This window comes from Peromyscus eremicus, chromosome 11 (assembly GCF_949786415.1).
Source record: "Peromyscus eremicus chromosome 11, PerEre_H2_v1, whole genome shotgun sequence".
Taxonomy (NCBI): domain Eukaryota; kingdom Metazoa; phylum Chordata; class Mammalia; order Rodentia; family Cricetidae; genus Peromyscus; species Peromyscus eremicus.
The window spans coordinates 8,507,249-8,514,981 of NC_081427.1; positions in this window are offsets into that span (position 1 = coordinate 8,507,249).

Consider the following 7,733-nt stretch of genomic DNA (forward strand, 5'->3'; position numbering starts at 1 on the left):
AAGGACCCTCTGGGTGCCATTCTGGAGCGTTTCCCTGGCACAAATTAATAGACTACCTTTGACCACAGAAGAGAAAAGATGCAGTTTCAGTCGCTCATTGGGTACCTTACCATCTTCTTTATCTTAATGAAGAGCCATGGGACATCTGGGGAAGAAATGCTACACTTGAGCATTCCATGCAAAGCCTCGGAAAAGATATGGCTTACCAAGACACCCCTCAGCAAAGAGCACGGAGTGATGTCCTGGGCCAGTCTTAGATCGCTTGTCTACCGATTTCTTGTCCCTTAGGGGCGCCGCCATTCTCATTTTCTCTCCACTTGCCCATTTTCAAAGAGAACATTCTGAACCTTATGGGAAGTTTTGTAGAACACAGCCGAGGCTCCCCAGGTTAAGGAAAGATGCCTGCAGCCTCAGCAATGACCAGGAAGCTCTGGACATGGCATGAGTCTCCTCTCTCAGGACACTGCCAGTGGACGACACAATGTGGCCCTCTATCGTAAGTGTTAGCTTAACTGAGCCACTGTACCCAGATATTTGGTCAAACGTGATTCCTGAGGTTTTGTAGAGATAGTTTTTAGATGGGGTGGGTATTTCAATTGGTGAATCTGGAGTAAAGGTGATGACCCTCCATGGTGCCATGGTGAAGGTGTGCCCAAGTGACCTGTGAACCCACAGAAGTCTGTTTAATAATTTGTTAAAGGGATACAATGGAAATATAGACTCACTAACTAGAACAAGGATGCTGCTGCTGCTGATCCTGCTGATCCAGCTGCTGCTCTCCTGTCGTTCTGCCCAAGGCGATGGGGACCAACTGGAAGGCTTGCTTCTCCTCCGACCACCTGAGAGAGTGCAGACCCCTATTCCTCTGCTCTTAAGCGGTCACATATGCGGGCAAGACCATGCCCTAGGGCTTTCTACCCCAAAGCTGTTGGCTGAACAGAATGGATTCCCACAACACCCAACTGCAATGCTACAAACCAGCTTCTTACAACTCTCTCTGCTGGTGTCTGTTGAAGTTTGAATGTGAAGTGTCCCCATGGGGTCCTGTGTTCGAACTCTTGGTCCACAGCTGCTGGGGCTCTTTTGAAAAGTTATAGGATCTTCAGGAAGTAGAAACTTGGTAGAGAAGGTGGGTCTCTGGGCTGCAGCCTTGAAGTTATAGTCCAGCTCCACCTCATGAAATACTTATTCAAGCTGGGCAGTGGTGGCACAAGCCTTTAATCCCATCAGGAGGCAGAGGCAGGCGGATCTCTGTGAGTTCCAGGCTAGCCTGTTCTACAGAGTGAATTCCATGAAAGGCTCCAAAGCTACACAGAGAAACCCTGTCTCAAAAAGTAAAAGAAAAAAGAAATACTTGTCCAATATCTAATATCTTAGAGAGTAGACACGCTTGTTAGCATGCTCAGGGATTCCTGGGCTTTCCTCAGGCTGAAGGATGCAGGGCTTTTCTCCACTTCAGAAGACCCTCTTGCGTTTACAGACACCCCCATAATCCTGCTTCCTCGCTGTGGACACAGTATGACTGATCACTTTACACTCCTGTCCCTGTGCCTTCTCTACCACAATGGACTGTACTCTCATATCATGGGTCAAAATAAATATTTCTTTAAGTTTCCTCTTACTGGGTATTTGGTCACAGCGATGAGAAAAGCAGCTAATGAAGTGTCTTTCGGGATCTGATTCTGCCTCTCTTTACCCATACCATTGGGGTATGTGTGTGTGTGTGTGTGTGTGTGTGTGTGTGTGTGTGTGTGTAGATGTGCCTAATACACATACTCACATCCTTCCTGATCCTGCTTTTCTGGAGAACCCTTACTCATATATTCCATTCCTCTCTTTGAAATGCCCATTCTACTCCAGAGAGCATGCAGCAAGCATCCTGGGGCCTTGGCTCACTGGAGATCTACGCTATGTCATCTTTCTGGGTGTTAATCAGTAGTAAGCAGAAGCAGGCAGAACACTTACAACCCAGTGACAGAAGCAAGGGCAGGAGCCTCGTTAGCCGATTAATCAGGTCTCGGGTCACGCGGGATTTGCTTATTCCCTGGGGATCTCTTCTAAGGTTCTGATGCACCCTATCCGATTGTTCTGTAATTTGATATTGGGAGATAAGAACACCTCTGTCCTCTGGGGCTGCCTTTACCCTCTAGGAACATAACTCCTGGACCTCATCATACCTTGTGTAGCTCCAAGTAGGAAAGTAAGCTTAAGAGCATTTTATGAGGTCCTTGTGGGGAACTGTTCTTATTCACAGGGGTGCCTACTGTTAATGAAGAGCTAGCTCACTGGATTTAGTTATTTGGCTAATCACTAGATTATACGTCGGTGTACATCCTCTTGATAATTAAAAGATTCTCAGACCTCAGAGTCTAGCTCCCCCCAACCCTTTCCTAACTTTGGAACCTCACAGAATTAAAATGAAGTTCTGGTGGCTTGTTAAAATATAGTAGGGACATTAAACATCATAGTGACCCTTTTAACAAAGCAAGTGTACAGCACAGGATTGTCCCTGACAGGCCCAGTGTTGCACTTGGGAATGTACTCATCTTGGACAGATGTAGCCCCATACCAATCAAGCTGATTGGCATCTCCATGAACCTCCCTCCACCAGCCCATACCAACTTACTTTACACTTCTGTTTTAAGTGGAATTGTACAGTATTTGCCCTTCTATGACTGTTTATTTCACTTGAAACAGTTCCTTCCAGGTTCATCTAAGTGGTTGCATATGTAACTACATTCCTCGCTGGTTCCAAAATGCCGGATCTAGCTGCCTTCAAAGAAAGCCAACAAAAGTAGTGATGAAAAACAAAGACAGGGTTTCAGTAAAAATGACTACTTCAGCCCACCTTTGGAGTATTGATTTAGGTTCAAATACAGGGAGAACTGAGGTAAGAGGTGAGTGGTGTGCACGATTAAGTAGTCTTGGTCACAGTGTGGGCTGAGTAGTCTTTATCTCAGCTCTGGTTATGCAAGATGATCTGAAGCTGTTCTCATCTCTCAAGGGGATGACCCATTTTCCACGAGATGACTGCTGCTGCTCTGCATCATCTTGTCTGTGAGGCTCTGCTGTTCCTAGAACAGCAGGGAGATGCATGAGCAGGAGGATGACTGCAGACTCTCAGGATGGAACACACACTGTCAAAGCCGATGGGAAGACGTCTCGGTTACTCTTATCTTTGTGCTTTCATCCTTGAAGGGGCCGAAATAGGTTAGATATCTCTAGGTTTTCAGCCTCACGCTTCACTGGCTGAGCTAGCCAGGCAGCCCATTATCTAGAGAAGTCACCTTTTGAGTGGGTAGCATGCCAGCAGGCAGAGTTGGGCAGAATAAGACAAAGGAGACAGATGTAAAACAAAGGAGGGATTCCAGGCCTTCATCCTCCACAAGCAGTTTCTTTGCGCCTTTTACATATAGGGTATGTTTCCTTTTTTCAACGGCTCTATGTACTCAATTATCTTTTCTTGCTTCTGGGCAACTGACTCTTCCCTTGCTCCCACCGGCCAGCATTACGCAGCTGCGTAATTACTCTGTTCCTGAGTCTGACCTGTCCCATCGGATTGCACACCTCTCCAGGCCCTGCCCACCAACGGCCCTAGGGTCTCAGCCTTTGTCCCAGACTCCTGCCCTCAGCCCAGCTGCTAGCAGATCTTCTACCTCTGGCTTTGTTAAGCCTGCCTGCTATTCAGAGTTACTCAGAAAAGTACACCTTTTCCTTTTTCCTTCCTTGTATTTCTTTTCCTTTTTTTTCCCCTCCCAAACACTATTATGTATACACTGTTCTGCTTGCATGTATCCCTGCAAGCCAGAAGAGAGCACTAGATCTCATTATAGATGTTTGTGAGCCATCTTGTGGTTGCTGGGAGTTGAACCCGGGACCTCTAGAAGAGCAGCCAGTGCTCTTAACCCTTAACCTCTGAGCCATCTCTCCAGCCCGTATCTCTTTTTCTTTCTTTCAAATATTTGCCAGAGCCTAGCTGTTCTGTCTCTGACCCTCTGGGTGTGCTCACACTTCCTCTGAAGCTCACTCTATCCTTGCCATGTGCCTACTTGTCTCCCACATGACTGACCTCCTAACTCAAACGGCATGGCTTTATCTCTTCTCTGTCTCCCCTGTCTTGACAGCCGCTGAGATTTCCAGCTTGCCTGACCTGCTGCTTCTCTTTTAAACAATAAGAAAACTGTCCATGACTTCCTTCTGAACTTGTTCTTGAATTCTTTTATTAGTGAGGCCAAGGACCTACAGAGGAAACTCCAAATCCCATTGTGACATATATCATCTAATGTGGGGCTCCCCAAACTTTCCAGAACAAAAGGAACCCTGTCCTTGTCATCTCTGAATGTGGTGGTCTTGGCTATATAAACACACCCGATCCTATGGGCCCTTTTTCTCCTATAATCCTGGGATTGTCATGGTGAGGAGGCAGGAAACACAGTTGGCTACCAGGCTCTAAGGCCAAATTTGTTATCATAAGACTAGAATATTGATCTTGCAGATTTTCTTTCATTCAACAAATATTTTTAATGTACACTGAATGCCAAGAGCCTTTTTAGAAAGTAGAAGTAAGGCTTCCACTTTCACTGCCTTTATAGTCTTGATCGTTGGAGGCTCAAACATGGCATGTTGACAAGTGACAGAAATAGGCTATGATATTCTCTGAAACAAGTTTCAAAGCTGAATAACACCTCACATTCTGAAGCTTTGTGACATTAATATGGTGAGTTGTTTGTGATCAAACGCTATGGTTCCTTGGGACAGAGTTTCAAAGGTAAAAGTCAGGTGCCCCTGCATTTGTGGTTCTAATTGTATGTGTTTAGGAAGAAGGATGGGGTAGGGAGGTACTGCCTTCGTAGACTTTACCCATTCAGTGGCCCCTCCACGTGAGTCTTTTGAAGTGTCCTTCATTCTCCCTGGAGGGATCAGTAAACTGTGGCATGAGGCCAGATTCAACCTGTTGCCTCTGCTTGTACTCAAAGCTTGCTGGAGCAGAGACACACCACACACATGTGCTGCCAACGGTGGTTTCCCCTGCTAACAGTGCATGAGTGGTTGCAAGAGAGGTGGTCTGGGCTGCAACACTGAAGTGTTTATTTGGCTTTTTACTGAGTCTGCAGTTGTCTTCTTCCATCAGTAGTCCTGAGAGTGTGGTTCCCAGGCCAGCAGCATGCATGTCATTGAAAGCTTGCAAAGCTCTCCAAGTTCTCATCCAGCCTCAGGCTTATTGAGTCAGAAACTCTGATGCTCACTGTATGATACTCACTGGTGATTCTGGTCTGTGGTCAGGATTCAGGACTACAGAACATCACACAATCCATAGCTTTCAGGAGAGTTGAACTTTCACAAAGTGAGAAGCCTGCAGGAGTTTGGGATTGGTAGGTGTCGCCTTACTTTTAGAGATGACAGATATAATGGTGTGAGTGATTGAGAATGTGTTTACCACAAATAATTAGTTGATTCTATAGCATACAGGCTGACATCTAGTTGTTTGGTATATGAGCATCATCATACTCATGTCCCTTTTAAGGCTTGTTCAATTCATTTTTTGTTACAGTTCAGAAGATGAGAACAGGCTGTGTGTTAGTGTGCAGTGATTGTAACAGCTCCCTACACTGTCTTGGGAGGTGGGGAACGAGTCTGGTTCACAGACTCCCGTGAAAGGTACTGGAAAGGCACAGACATCAGTTCTGGCTGAGATGATTCATGATACTGCATCCAAGGATGTTTCCTGAGTGTGCTTGGTCGTAGCTCACCTTTTCCTGTGTAACAGAGTACTACAGCCCGGATATTTCACAGAGAAAGGGATTTATTTCTTACAGTTACGGAGGCACAAAAGATCACAGTCAAGGTGAGGCCTTGTGTGTATTAGGACATGGTGGAAGACAGTACACGGGGAGCCCTGAACTTGCTCTTACACAAACAGTGGTGATAATGAATGTACTCCATTGATCATATTAACCCTCTCAGGAGGGCTCTGTCTAGAGTCTTAATTGTCTCTTAAAGAGCCTGCCTCTCAATACGGCAGTTGCATTGGAGGTTAATTTTCTAATGTGTATACTTTGAGGGACGCATTCAAACTGCAGCGTGCTCCTCTAAAGAAGAGAAATCACACCATGGTGATATACCAAACTGAGTTTAGAAGTCTGGGATATTGAAGACACACTCAGAATGAGGAAATAGAAGGATAGGTGATTGGGTCATTATTTGAAATAACTAGCTTCTCTGGTTACACAGATAGATAATGAGTGAGAAGATTCCAGACTTTGTTGAATATTTGACTTGCCTAACTCTTCTTTCTAGACACTAAAATTCGAAAGAAGTTGTCCAAATTGGCTCTTCCTTTGTCTTCACGGCTTTCGTAATTATCACTATGAGACTTCACTTACGTTAACTGTGCCCCCCCCAAACAGATGGATCTCCCAATGACTCTCTGTCATGTGATCCTCTGAAGCAATGCAGTGGCACTACTTCTGGTAGTTTCTGTCACCATGACATCATCTTGAGAAAATAACAAGAGAGAAAGAATTTGATTTTGACTTATGGTTTTAGAGATGTTAACCTTATTACTAACCTATCGCTTTTGGGGCCTTGGTGTAGTGAGGCAAATGTTATGGCAGGGAGTATGTGGGAGAGGAGGCTGTTCATCCCCTGGTGCTCAGGAGGCAGAGGGAGCAGAGACGGGGGTCTGCACTGATGGGCTTCCTTCTGCCTTTGCTTCATCTCACCACCCCCAGACTGCAGGCTGACGGCACCCACATTCAGGACAATCAATGCCCCGCTCAATTATTACCCCACATGTTAATCGTCTCTGGAAATATCCTCTCAGACATCCCCAGAGGTGTGCTTTACTGCCCCCATCCACGCTCTCCATGCAATCAAATCGAGATTAACCATCACTCCATTGGTCTAGTTGATTAGGAAGAAATTCATCATTAGACTGAATTCCAGATCTTTCCACCTGCACCTCTTGGGTTCAACAGTTTCATACCACTTTTTAAATGATTATAGATGATGGAGCTCATGGGTCACACCTGCAGCATTTGGACAGTGATTGCTAATACGGCGTCTTGATATAAAATTTGTAGATGCTATGGTAAACTTTCTTTCTTCTTCCTTATGGTAAATCATTTTTAAAAGTGTGTGTTCGCTTAATGCTTTGTCAGAAGCTGTGGTGCATTAGTTCTATTGGACATTTAACTTTAAATTTTGCCTTGTTTTCATACAGAATACATGCTATTGTCTGTGCAGGGACCGCAAGATAAGTCTGACCCGGTGTTAGAATATATGTGTTCCACACAAAAGGACTAGTTCATGTCCTTAGTCTTGCTCTCTACCCACTCCTTTACCTTTTACTATGGGGTGATGTAGAAGGAAGGCTGTCATCAGATGCTGGCATCTCAATCCTGGACTTTCTGGCCTCCAGAACTATGAACCAATAATTGTCTGTCTTAGTTACTTTTCTATTGTTGTGATAAAACACTAAGATCAAGGCAACTTTTAAAAGAAAGCTTTTAATTAGGCTTATGATTTGTGGTGGTTTGAAAGAAAATGGCCCCCATAGGGAGTGGCACTATTAGGAGGTGTGGCTTTATTGGAGTAGGTATGGCCTTGTTGGAGGAAGTGTGTCACTGTGGGGGTGGGCTTTGAGGTTTCCTATGCTCAAGCCATGCCCAGTGAGACAGATCACTTCCTGTTGCTTGCAGATCAAGATGTAGAACTCTCAGCTCCTTCTCCAG